At 35.2% G+C, this 14,197-nt stretch overlaps 1 long non-coding RNA gene across 2 annotated transcripts; it reads right to left on the bottom strand.

Moving 5' to 3' along the window:
* Nucleotides 1–1,568: 1,568 nt before the first annotated feature.
* LOC111098113 lies at nucleotides 1,569–12,828 on the bottom strand. Of its 2 annotated transcripts, XR_005366435.1 has the most exons (6): nucleotides 12,608–12,828; nucleotides 11,273–11,302; nucleotides 11,067–11,195; nucleotides 6,792–6,845; nucleotides 6,011–6,221; nucleotides 1,569–2,035 (listed from the first exon to the last, which is right to left on the bottom strand). It is a non-coding gene; the product is annotated as an uncharacterized LOC111098113 (long non-coding RNA). The 2 variants fall into 2 exon arrangements; XR_005366434.1 differs by lacking the exon at nucleotides 11,067–11,195 and having other exon boundaries at nucleotides 1,571–2,035.
* Between the last annotated feature and the right edge of the window lie 1,369 nt (nucleotides 12,829–14,197).

Raw genomic sequence — 14,197 nt, 5'->3', positions numbered from 1 at the left:
ACAAAACAAAAACAAAGATACTCAAAGGCTTAAAAAGCAATGGCTTATTTCTTGTTCATGCTATATATCCGTTGTAGGTCAGCAGAGGGAAGAGGTATTGCTGCTTGTTATAATCACTAAGGGAGGTAGTCTACTGGAATAGTCCCTCCCTTAGAACCTTATATTTCTCAGGCACCTGGGTGCCTCAAGCAGTTAGAGAAATTAAATAAATGTGTATGTGTGTGTGTAAAATTTCTCAATTTAACCACTTGAGAGGTACCCGGGTGGGTTAGTCAGTTAAGCAACTGACTCTTGGTTTCAGCTCAAGCCATGATCTCAGTGTCAGGATATTGAGCCCTATGCCTCATCAGTGCAGCGTCTGCTTGAGATTCTCTCTCTACCCCCCACCCTTGCTCGCATGCGGGTGCTCTCTAAAATAAATAAATAAAATCTTAAAGAAAAAAAAGAATCTCACACATCTCTGCCAGAGGGAACATGAGCTCTGGACTGGTCTAAAACCAGAATTTAAAAAGCTCCACCCAAAATAACATTATTTACACTCACAATTTTCCACAACTATTTACCACAGGGGGCTCACGAAGTGCAATCCCAACGATGCCTGGAAAATCAAGACAGCCACAGGGGCTGGAATAATTGGCAGACTGCACTCATGAAGCCTCGGGGGAAATCTTGAAATCTAGAAAATAAAAAATCTAAAGAAAAAATCTGGTTAAACTGTTAGCTGAATTCTCATTTTCAATGAAATTTTTAAAAAGCTTGGTAGTAAGTAATCACTGATCCTTTATTGACTTTCAAGTCATATTTGCACTGTTTAGATTTTGTATTTATTTTATAAACACCTGTTAGGTACCTTCTATTTAAAAAGTGCTATGATTGTTACTCTTGGAGCATAACTATGAAAAATCTCTGGAATGTTTCCTTAAATACACTTGTATCTAGTTGGAGATAACAGGCATTTGAAGTATATAGGAGAAGAAAACAAGGACAGGATACAGGCTATGTTAAGTGAGTGCGAAGGAGGAAATTAAGTGTCAAGTTTGAAGCTAGGCAGGACAAATCTGTGCCATCTACAAGTGCACTTGAGAACATTCTTCTGATTTAACCTATGTAGAAAAGTTAGATAAGGAAAAGTGAATGTCTTTTATTGTTTTTAAACCCTTCTTGATTTTCATTTCCCCTCCTCCCATTTAAGACCCTTCTATTTACATGTAAAAAAAACTTTTTTCCATATATAGCACCACAAATCTTTATGTGCTTAGGATAAATTATAATGAACTGAAAGCTAGTATTACTGCTCCTTGAAATCAGAAGCCATGCTTTCTTGGTATTCTGTATACTGTCTTCCAAGTTAATGATGATTTATGGTGATAATTACAATAAATTGCATGTCCTATGCCTCTTACAGCTTATAAAGCAAGTTTACATAAACTATTAAAGTTATTTCCGCAACATGCTCATGAGATAGGTCCAGGTAGTTTTAACACAATTATTCCCATATCATATATAGAGAAATTGAGGCTGAAAGAAATAAAATGATTATTGTTGCAGTTATTTAATAGCTGTGAACAAACTACCTTAAAGTGGTGTCTTAAGATAATGGCACTCATTTATTTTGCTTATCTGAGAACTGACTAGGCTCAGCTAGTCAATCTTTACTTGGGACCATGCAATCATGTGATCACCAGAGCTGTGGTCACCTCACAGGTCTCATTCACATGCTTGATGCCTGGGCTGGGATGACTCCAACATCCAGTATAAAAACTGCTGGGGCTTCTCAGGCCTAGCTCTTTCTGTGGCCTGCCCGCAATCTTCCTGCTTTGGATGAGGGCTACCCGAGGAAGGGGTATGAACTTAGCAGACACAGTTCTCTGCAGCTGAAGCAATCACTGAAGGTGGTGACAGCTGAATACTGTCTGCCAACAGGACTCCCAGAAGCTGAGGCAACAAGTTCTTCATTAAAGGAAAATTACGTTGGCTCCAAGTCCAGTGCCCTCCTATTATCCCATACTGTCTCCACTAGTATAACATCACTAATCTGCAGACATTAATAAATGTTAATTGTGAATTAATTATACAGTAAAAATGTATAATCACATTGGGACACTTGGTTGGACAAGGATATGGCATTCTGCATGTACATTTATTACCAGAACATACCATACCTTACTAAGGTTGGAGGTATCAATGAGATCACCTCAGCACTAGCACTCAAATCTTTTTTTTAATATTTTATTTATTTATTCATGAGAGAAACAGAGAGAGAGGTAGAGACATAGGCAGAGGGAGAAGCAGGCTCCATGCAGGGAGCCCGATGTGGGACTCGATCCTGGGACTCCAGGATCCTGAGCCAAAGGCAGGCACTCAACCACTGAGCCACCCAGGCTTCCCTAGCACTCAAATCTAACTTGCTTCAAGCTCCCCACCAATTTCTCCACCAATTCCAGCTCCTTTCCTTTCAGAGTAACCGTCCTTGAACACATATGGGAATGCCTCTAGGTGGGATTTACGGACTACAAGTCAGTCCAGAGGGCCAGCGGCAGTCAGCTCGTATTTACTGCTCCAGGCTGTACTACCAATGTTCCTATCCCTAATTCCAGACTTGCTGCATTGGAGAGTCACTGCTGTGATCCCCCTTATCCATCAAGCTTCAGACTCCCTTATCCAACTGCTTACTCAACATTTCCATTACTATTGAGTCTGCATCTCAAAATTTGCTTGTCCAAAACCAAATACCTGATTTTGCCCACTAAAACCCCTATGCTTCTATATTTCAGCAAATGGCATAAACATTCTCCAAAACCTAGAAGTCATCCTTGACTCCTTTCTTTCTTATCCTGAGTATATATACCTGAAATTATATTACTTATTTGCTCATCTCCTTATTTTCTGCTTCTTCCTCCTAAAATTTCAGCTCCATGAGAACAGAAAATTCACTTGTTTCCTTCCCTAGTGTATGTCCAGCACTTTGAAAAACTTAGGTCTATGATTTACATACAGTAGGCACTAGCTGAATATATGATAAATAATTGAATAAATTAACTAATTAAATTCTTTTAACTAATATTCAAGAATCCACAGCCACCAGCCTCAACAATGCTACAGAGATACTGCCCCAGGAAGATACATGTGCCCTAAGCAGAGATTGTTCTTAGTGGCCTTAGAATCAGGTCATCTCTACCACCACTACTTACTGAATACCAGCCATTTTCAAGATTTGCTGATGTCATAGCCAGGATCACTAATATCATGGAGATTTCCCAGGGGCTGGCCTCTAAAACTGCTTTGTCTTTATTTAATGGCACTATGTCCAGTATCCCATATGGCATAAGCCAGCATTACTGCTGCCACTATGCTAATACCTCTGCACTTGTGAAGTATGTTATGTTCAGGTGTAAAAAGAAGTATTCCACAGCAGAAATATTTGTGTTCCAAATCATTACTGAGTCGAGTGAAATAGAACTTTCAATTGATACACAGCTCCTTTCATTCTCCCTGGACCTACACACAATCATAGCTGGGTTAGGATGGATACAAATAAAAACTTAACATGGAAAGGGGCCAGTTTCTTTTCGGACTAATTCTTCCCATTCTTAAAGACAATTCTCTTGGCAGAAACTCTATCGTCCATTACAGTAGTCTGTTTCCAAATTAACACAATCAATCTTTTCCTTCCTTCTTTCTCCCTCTTTCTTCTTCTTACTTAACAAATGTTCACAGAGCACCTATTCTGTTAAATACTGGGGAAACAAGGATAAATTAGAATTTGTAATCCCAAGGTACAGACATATCCTTGGAAAGGTACAAAAAATTATTTCAGGTTCATAATATATATATATATTAAAGCCACAGTAGGTCACAAAGATAGACAAGGCCAATTATTAGTAATTAATAAGATCTTAATTCAGGAGAAGAAACAAGTTATATCTGAAGATATGGTTAAGCTTCTTCTTTAGGTGATAATGGAGTGTTGGAGGCAAAAGAAGAAAAGGAGATAAGGCTGTTAGGACAGCACAGGTAAAGCCAGGAAGAGGCAGCCTAACTCATGATATAAAGTACTTAAATCAGTCTAAGTTGGACACCTGAAGATTTGTCATTGTCTTCAATTAAAAAATATGTATTATGTTTCATATATAAACAATTCACAGAAGGGAGAAAACATCCCTTCATTTTCCTTTTATGAATTTTCTTATTATAAAAGTACCATAATTCATCCTGGGAATTCAGAAAAGTACATGATAAAATCCTGGTATATTTTCTCCTAATGTAAATATATGTTTGTTATTATATACATATTCTTAATATTAACATAGAAATTTTTTATTTATAGCTAAGGTCATATTTTGTAGACCTTGTCACTTTTTTTTTGACCTTTAATGCACACATAAATCTAACTGCTCAAGATGAAGATGTGATTGGGTGTGTGGTGGAAATACTTCCACTGAACTGTCTGTTCCAGGACATAATTACTTTTGGGGTGTGGCCCAGTAGGATGCCAACTCCTAAGATAAAATTATGTTTAACATAGCTCAAATTTCTGATTGATCTGATAGATCCCTTTATAAAAAAGGGAGACTGAGGGCACTTGGGTAGCTCAGTCCGTTAAGCATCCAACTTTTGATCTTAAGGTCAGGAGTTCAAGCCCCATGTTGGGCTCCACACTGAGCATGGAGTCTACTTTATAAAAAAGAAAGAGAAACACATACATATTTTAAAAAATATTGAGTATCTTATGTAGAACTATGTGTATATAGCCAAATAGAATACACAATGAAATATAAAAGTATCTTTCCTATTATAATGAACCACACAGTCTGTGTTTTCACTTAGAATAGTTATGCTTTATCAAGCACTGATTATTGGCAGATATTGTTCTCAGTTTTCTCATGTATTACATCTAATCCTCAAAACTATTCCCCTATATTTACAGATGGGGAAACTGAGGCTCAGAAAGATTAAATAATTTGCTTAAGGTCACATATCTAAAAAATGTCTAGAATGAAATTAAACCTAAGTGGATTACAATAATAATTGTGGTATTAAATTAATATTCAATTTAGTTACCTATTGTGTTAATGGGTACTTTGATTAAAGAAGCAGACAATGATATTTTAATAGTAGTTATCTCTGTTTGGTAGGATTTTGTAGTTTAGTTTTATTTTATTCTTTACTGTTACAATCAGAAAAAAATACTATGACTGTGGCTCTGCCTGTTCTGAGCAGGAAAACACTGGGCAATACCCTCTTTATATTTAATTTTTCATCTCTGTTGTATCTGGAAATTGAGAGTGTTGAGACAACTTTTTGAGGATCCCTTCTTGCTCTGAAATTCTATGGCTTGTAAGAGTTGACAGGGGATAGAATATTCCATGCAGAGGACCTATATAATACTGAGACTAAAGTTTATGTTTACATAATATTATTTCTAGAAATACATTATAAACGCAATTTTCTCAAGAAAAAAAAATATGTATATAAAAGCTAGACCAAGCCAAAACAAAACCAACCCACAAAACTCAGAGGAAAAACTAGAGAACGTAAAGGGAATCATTTTGGAAGAATGGTATAATAGAAAAAAAGCATTTTTCTAGAAGCAGGACCAAGTTACATTTCAGGATTTGCTACTTTCTGGCTATGTTGAGAAAATGCTTTCCCTCTTATTCCCAGTTGCTTTTCCTATAGTAAATTAGGCAATTAGAAATTGAAGGAGTTAATGTCTTGCTGTAACCAGGCAAACTTGATGCTACACAGAACATAGGAATCAGATCAGTAGGCAGAATCAGTTTATCACTTTTGGGGGGATAGGGGGAGATTGCAAATGTTGCTAACTCTTGGACAGTAACACAACACATATCGAAGGTGCCTCATTCCCAAGACAAAATGAGCTTTTCAATATAAGGCTTTCTAGGAGAACCTGGGGGTAGATAGGTAAGGATGTTTAGTGACTCCCAGGCTACATAGTACCAAGAGTCTTGTCCTGTGAGATCTGTGTGCTTATTTGCAGAGGACTCACCTGGAGATAGTCCTTTACTCAAACATTTCCTTCATATGGGATCAGAGAGAGGTGCCCCTACTCAGCATTCCTGATTTCTTCCTCCCACAGAATGAAATGTCTTCCTTGCTGCAATTGTGGTGGAGGAACTGATATGGTTCCTCTCTCGCGTGTAATATGATCCATGATCTTGATGAAGAAAGAATCTGACAGTTACATAGTTGAGTATACCCTGAGATCAAAGAGGAAAAAGGATCATAGTATGTTCCATGACAATGAGAAAGCACATAACTTACTTTAGAAAAAAAAAAATGTGGATAAAGGGAACTCTAATAAACAGTGAATGAATTGTAAATTGGTAATATCTAGTGAAGTTGAAAGTGTATATTCCCTACAACTCAGCAGCTTCTTTTCTAGGAGAAATTCTGATATGTGTATAAAAGGAAATATGCTCAAGATTTATGGCAGCACTAGTTGAAAAAGGGAAGAATTAGAAACAATTGAAGTGTCCATCAGCAGGAGAAAAAAATAGTGTGATTTTGTCATGGAATAGAATCTTACAAATATAAAGCAGTCAAAATAAATAAAACAGAGCAAAATATATATTAATACGGATGATGATCACAAACATAATGTTAAATAAAACAGAGCACTTTGCAAAATAATACCTGTAATATGATACCATTTATATAAAGTTTAAAACTCTGCAAAATTATAATATATATTGTTTAGAGATAAATACAAGTATAGAAAGAGTAGAAAACCTAATTAAAAATGATAAATATTGAATTAATGAGACTACCTCTGAGAAGGAGCAAAGGTCATGGAAATGCAAGTATTGTAGAGAGAACCCCAACTATAACAAAAGCAAATATGGAATAATGTGAAAGTATGATAAAACCAGATGCTACACACATGATTTTTATTATGGTATTCAATATTGTTGAGTTTTTTTTAACTACTTAATCTTGAAACACTAATTTAAAAAGCATTGCATATTCAAACTTGTATATTTTTTAATGAGTATAAAAATTGCCTTTAACATGTATAAAAGATAAGATGCCAATCAAATGTTAGAAACATTGAATTAGAATTTCAGGATTCTGTAGAAACATCTGAACCTGTAAGAGGAGATGAATTAGGGAAATTATGGATTTCATTATTGTAGAGGATTTTATCCTCTTATTGAATGAGAGAAATTTTATCCATTTGTATGAGTCATATTCTGGCTCTGAGTTTTACCACATATATAAGCACAGGTATTTCAATTTTCTGTAATTTACCCATTTCTAAAATTGACATATTTGTTTTTTTCAGATTATTGTTCCAAGCTCTTTGACAAAAAAGGTAGCTTCTAAAATTGTAAGTAAAGTCAGCACATTTGTTTGGCTACTAAACCCTATGTGTGCTTTATTTCAGCAAGTAAAACTTACAAGAATGCATTCTTACCATGTCTGTCTAAGACACATTGAGGCAGTGAAGTTCGAAGGTGTTATGTTCCTGTAGATTTCTATTATACTAAAAATCCTTGAAGCATGAGAAGTGTGTAGCCATACTGATTTTCTCTCAGCATGCGATGCAGAATTTATATACTCTATTTCACTTTCATAAAAGAAAATCTATCGCTAAAAATAATGGTCCTGCACAAATTATATATTGAAAATGACCAAATACCTCCTTTTAAAATTCCTACTTTTTATATGACATAAAAATATAAATTAAGAAACCAGAGTTTGAAGAAAAATGGTTAAAATTGTCCTGGCTTTTAGCACCAGTTTTTATTTTGCTATGTATTTTACATAACTTGAATTAAATCCAATTTTGAGGCAATAAGGTGTCTATTTAATTGCATATTTTTATTAAAATATTTTTAAAACTTTTCAGAAAGTCCTCTAAATTATATATTTCTATAATCCATTCATTTGGTACTTCTTGTAGACTTACCATGCATAGGATATGGGGCACCAAGATGTATAAGGAACACATAATTAACATGTATCAAATTTATATATTCAAAGCATTTGCCAAGTACTTTTTAATCATATCTTATTTTACAGTAGCTCTGAAATGTAGACATTCCCATTACGCTGATTTTGGCAGCTCCTCCCATCAAGTGCTTCCATGACTTGAATCTAAACTTCACTTTTGATTAGCTTCTGGTCAACAGGGTGCAGTAGAATTGACTATCATTTCTGAGCTCAGTCTCTAGGAAATCTTTCACTTGCTTTCTCTTGGCATTCTATTCTCACAGATAGCTCCGGTTAGCTTACTGGAGGATGAGAAATTACATGGAAAGAGCCAGTTGTCCTACCTGAGGCTATCATAGATCATCTTGCCAGCCAACTACCAAACATGGGAAGGAACCCAGCCAAGATAAGAAAGCTGCACCCTTGATACAAGTCTCATTACAGATATGTAAGTAAGCCCAGCCAAGCCCAAAAGAACCACCTTGCTTACTCAAGATTTAAGAGAAATAGAACTTTAAGTCAATAATAAAGCTATAATAAATAATACAATACTGTATATTTAAAAGTTGCTAAAAGTCAATCTTAAAAGTTTTCATTTTCTTAAAAAAAAGCATTCAGAAATGCTTATTGTATTTTTATTCTAAAGATTTTATACATTTATTTCAGAGAGAGAAAGAGAGAGAGCATGCGTTGGTGGGGGAGCAGGGATCATGACCTGAGCCGAAGGCAGATGTTTAACCGACTGAGCCACCCAGCACCCGAAAAATGCTATTGTTTTAAGCCACTGAATTTTGGAGTCATTTGCTACCCAGCAATAGTTAACAATTACACACTGATCTTCAAAAAAGTGACACGATTTAGATTAGAGGTGAATACTGAATCACACCTGTGTAACTTCAAAGCTCGTGTTCTTTCCATACACTGCATGGGATATAAATAATATAGAGATGTTTAGACCAAAGTAGTATAGTTACTGCAAAGAGGGAGGAGTAACTTTGATTGACATGATTAATAAAGCTATTATAAGGAAGATATTCTTTGGATTGCACCCTTAATAGAGAAGGAGGCTTGCAGTTGAAAATGAGCTAAGGTCTAAAAGCAAGAAGGTGAAAATCATGTTCAAAGAATGGCCAATGAGGCTGTTACCCACAAAGTACAGTTGGCAGAAAAAAGCATTGGGAGATAATGCCCCAAGAGTGGTTTTTATTTATGCTAGGTTTTTTAGTGCATTCAGATGAAAATTTAAATGGAAAGAAATTGTTATTACTTTATAAGCAAAAATAGTAAATTGGTTGAGTGTTTTGATTACTTGGATTATAATTTCATAACTTTAAATTAAAATATACAAATGTCAAAGCATAATTTATTATAAAAAATTGGTGTTTGGAGGATAAAATATACTTACCCTTTTAAATGACTCAATATAACTGAAAGGTCATAGATGTTAGAGAGACAATACTGGATGTGAAATTCAGTTTAGTCATCTACTGCCTGGACCTGGACAAGACACTTAGCATCTCTGAGTCCTCGTTTTATAACCAGCAGAACGGAGACAATGAATATCTATTTCATAGGATTTCTGGGAAAATTAGATATAAGGTATATAGAAATGTCCAGCACACAGTAGGCACTTGGTAGACAGTAGCTATTTTTACAAAAATCAACATTTAATACATTAAAAAAAAATCCCTTAGAATCAAAGTTTCAATAGTGACCTTAAAGATGGATACAACCATGACTAAGTTCAGTGGTGCTCTGAAGTGCAGTAATTCTTCATATTTTACTGATACGATTTTTTAGATTATATGTCAAATAGAAATATTTATGCTATTATGCAATTATGGAGGATGCAGAAACTCATCTCAATCCTTACTTCCTCTACAAGATGAAATGCAGAATGATACAGATCATGTTCCAACATCAAAAAATATTGAATTAGTGATTTTGTGGTAAGAATAAAATGAAAAATGAATCCCTACCAAACACAGTTGAGGGGTGCCTGGGTGGCTCAGTGGTTGAGTGTTTGCTTTTGGCTCAGGTCATGATCCCGGGGTCCTGGGATTGAGTCCTGTATTGATTGGGGTCCCTGCAGAGAGCCTGCTTCTCCCTCTGCCTATGTCTCTGCCTCTCTCTCTGTGTCTCTCATGAATAAATAAATAAAATATTAAAAACAAAAAAAATAAACAAATAAACAAACAAACAAAAACACAGTTGAATATGGACCAACACATTGGGAAAGGGTAAATTAGGGGTGGGATCATTTTCCCCTCAGAGGTTTATCAACTGCCCTTGTAAACTTGTCATTGTTTTAAGAGTCTTTATGTCAGGGAGCTACATCTAGAAGGGGATGATGAATCCTCACACCTACAGTCACATATGAAACAAAACTAGTATGACTATTTATTAAAGAAGTAAAATCCAATGCTCTTTTTACAACTATTAACAAATATGTGCAAGTGAGTTTGTGTTGAAACTGGGCACTAATGCACCCTGGTGAGAGTATAAACTGTAGTTATCTTTTGAAAACAAAACAGCAAAAACTTGGAAAATTTTCAAGTTTTTTGACCTGCTGTTGCTATTGGTGACACCGTGTTATTTTATGGAAAAAGTAAAAATCACATGCAAAAGGACTCATTGCTGACTTATTCATAACAGTGAAAAACCTGAAAGCAGTTTAATGTCTAAAACTGAGAAATGGTTCAGTAAATAACAGAATATCAATTTGTAAGCTAGAAACCATCCATTAAAAAGTACTACTGTGAAGAATAGCAACATATAAAAATGTCTATAACATCATGTCAAGTGAAAAAAAAAACATTAAAATCTACACTATATTTCCAAACACATAAAATTGTTTTCCCATGATCCAGAAAACACAAAATATGAAAACAAAGGATTTGTTGGTGAGATGAAATTGCAAGAGATTTCTTCTTTCTTTCTTTCTTTCTTTCTTTCTTTCTTTCTTTCTTTCTTTCTTTCTTTCTTTTTCTTTCTTTTTCTTTCTCTCTTTCATATTGGTCTAATGCTTCTAGTGCTACAAACAGAAGACAGAATTAGAAATTAATAATATGGAACTAATTACTCTTATGTTAGATCTTGAAGGCACCTACAGGTTGATTGTTTACAGTTTACCAATATCAGTGTAATTTCGTATATCCAGAAATGCTTCACGTCCTTTCTTCAACAGATTCAATTAAATGTTCTTGTAGCTGTAAATTGACATCAACCTGAAATAAATACTGTAAGAATAATAGACTGGAATTTATGCAGTCTGCGTTGTGTAGAATTTAGAATGAATGATAAGACAATTACTCACCAGTTCATCAACACTTCACTACATCTTGGACTGGGAAAAAGGAAAAAACAAATTATTGAAAATGATATTTTCAGTGTCTATGGGTTATGTTTTGAAAAAAATGAGAACACTTTTTTTTCCCCAACAATAATAGCTGTATGAATCTTAGCTAATTACATCATTCACATTCCACATTAAGTTATACAATTCTTTATAAGGAATATGGAGCTCTTTCTTTTTCTATCCACATCACAGAAAGAACCATCATAATACTGAACATTTGAAAGAATCATTTTTTGTGTGCTGAATGCTGATTTTTAGGAGATTTCAATCTGAAAGCTAGCATTAACTTTTGAAAGAGATATTACCTGCTTTGAGCTTCAATGATCTTATTTATAAGCTAATAGTAATTTTTCCCTTCCCTCTGCTTCTCAGGAAAAAGTTATAACAAACTATAAATTAATGAAAAGAAATGCAAATTCACTCAAAAATATAAAATGATAAAATTGCATTTGCTACTCCTGAGGGAGGTATTAATAAATATTTAAAATATTCATTACAAAAAGAAAAGATTACTATCTTTCTATTCTATGTATCAATTCCTTGGTCATTCAACAAATATTTATTTGGGGCCTACTGTCATTGGGCTAGATGCACGGAATACAACCATAAAAATGACAAAGATCTTCTTCCACAGTCCAATAGGAAAGGCAGACAAGTGAACAGGCAATAACAGTATAATTTGATACATTTTATGGTAGGGCACTATGGCAGTGCTATGGATTGAATGTTCCTCTGCTCTCAAAATTCATATGTTGACTTCCTAATCACTAATGTGATGGGATTTCGAGGTGGGTCCTTTAGGAAGTAATTAGGTTGCATTCAGTCATAGGAGTAGAGACCCCATGACGCGAGCTAGAACTAAGATAGAAATTGGTACTGAGAGTGGGGGGGGGGGCTCTCCACTCTAACAAATACCTACAAATGTGGAAGTGGCTTTGGAAGTGGATAATGGGCAGAGGTTGTAGAGTTTTGAGGTCAATGCTAGCAAAATCCAATATTGCTATAAAAAGATTTTTATAAGTAATTCTGGTGAGGGCTCAGAATAGAAAGAGGAAAACTGTAAAGAAAGCTTCTGGGGATCCCTGGGTGGCTCAGTGGTTTGGCATCTGCCTTTGGCCCAGGGCGTGATCCTGGAGATCCGGTATTGAGTCCCACATCGGGCTCCCTGCATGGAGCCTGCTTCTCCCTCTGCCTCTCTCTCTCTGTTTCTCTCTGTCTCTCATTGATAAATAAATAAAATCTTAAAAAAAAAAAGCTTCCATCTTCTTAAAAAATACATTAATAATCACATACAGAATGCTGGTGGAAATACAGATGGTAAAGGCCATTCCAATGAGGTCTCAGACATGTGACTGGACAATGGAGAAAAGATAATCCCCATTAGAAAGTAGCAAAGAACTTGTTTGAATTGTGTTTGTGTCCTAGTCTTTTCTGGAAGACAGAACTTGCAAGCAGTAAGATCGGATTTTTAGCTGAGATTTCTAAGCAAAATATTGAAGGAGTGGCTTGGTTCCTCCTGACTACTTATGTTAAAATATGACAGGAGAGAGATAAATCGAAGATGGAATTGTTTAGCAATAAAGAAATCAGAACTTGGAGCCTTGTAAAATTCTCAGCCTGTCCATATCGCAAAAAATGAGAACACCAAGGTTGTCCTTTTTGTAAGGAGGTTTAAGTTTGAGCATAAACCACAGATCTTATTAGCCATCTCAAAGGCGGCAAAGAATAGGGAATGATTACACCAGAAGATACTGCCAGTTTGAATTTAGGAGAACAGAGAAAGTGGGATGAAATGAAGGAAGGTTGCTGGGCTTCTTAGACCCTACAGGACTGGACCATAAAGCTATTTGGCTTTGTGTGTGAACTTGTCCTTCAAGAAAAGAGAAGAAGGACCCCAAGGATGATCCAGATATCATCCTGGTGACCACCTCAACAGGCCAGATAGCTTCCAACCAAATTCTTGTTGCCACTCCAGTGGGTCTGGAAGTCAGAGCTTCAAACCAAAGAGGATTATTTTTGATCTGTAAGGCTGAATGGAGTTTGCTTTGCTGGGTTTTGGACTTAGTTGAAACCTGTCACTCCTTTCTTCCTTTTGGAATGGGAGTGTCTATCCTATACCTGCCCATCATTGCTGGTATTTTGAAATATGATTGACATCTATATATAAACTTTGTATCCTATGACCTTGTTAAACTCACTCAGTTATTGGAGCTATTTTTGTAGATTCTTTGGAATTTTTTAAATAAACAAACATGTCCTCTGTGAATACAATTTTTCTATTCAATCTACTAGTCTTACTTCTCTTTGCTTTATTGTGCTAGTCAGTACTTATAGTTCCATGTTGATCAGGGGTAATAAGATACATCCTTGCTTTCTCAATCTTAGAGGAAAAGCATTCAGTCTCTCACCATTAAGTAGGATGGTAGCTATAGGTTTATATTTTGATGTTGTTTATTCTGTTAAGGAAAATCCTTTCCATTCCTAGTTTTTTTGTTGAATGATAAAGTTTGGCAAATGATTTTTCTACATCTATTGAGATAATTGCATAGGTTTTTTTTTTTATTTAGTCTGTTAATATGGTCACTTAATTGTACAAAATGTATCCTTTTTATGTATTTTTATGGATATTTCATATATTGTTAGATTTGCTAATGTTTTGTAGCTGGTTTAGCAGCTCTGATGCTGGAATTTGTACTGGGGCAATCAGACCTTTTGGTTTTCCATTTAAAAAAATTAAGAGGTGGCTATTAAATTTTTTTTATTTCTTATAATCCAGTAATGCTTTAAAAAGCATATACATACATACACACACAAATACATACATACAATACCTATTTGTTTAGTATTTAGAAGGCCCTTCAGAATATCTTGACTCCACAGGGT

This window comes from Canis lupus, chromosome 11 (assembly GCF_011100685.1).
Source record: "Canis lupus familiaris isolate Mischka breed German Shepherd chromosome 11, alternate assembly UU_Cfam_GSD_1.0, whole genome shotgun sequence".
NCBI classification, from domain to species: Eukaryota; Metazoa; Chordata; class Mammalia; order Carnivora; family Canidae; genus Canis; species Canis lupus.
The sequence above is the reverse complement of the archived record's forward strand: the minus strand, read 5'-3'. Positions and strand labels throughout refer to the sequence as shown.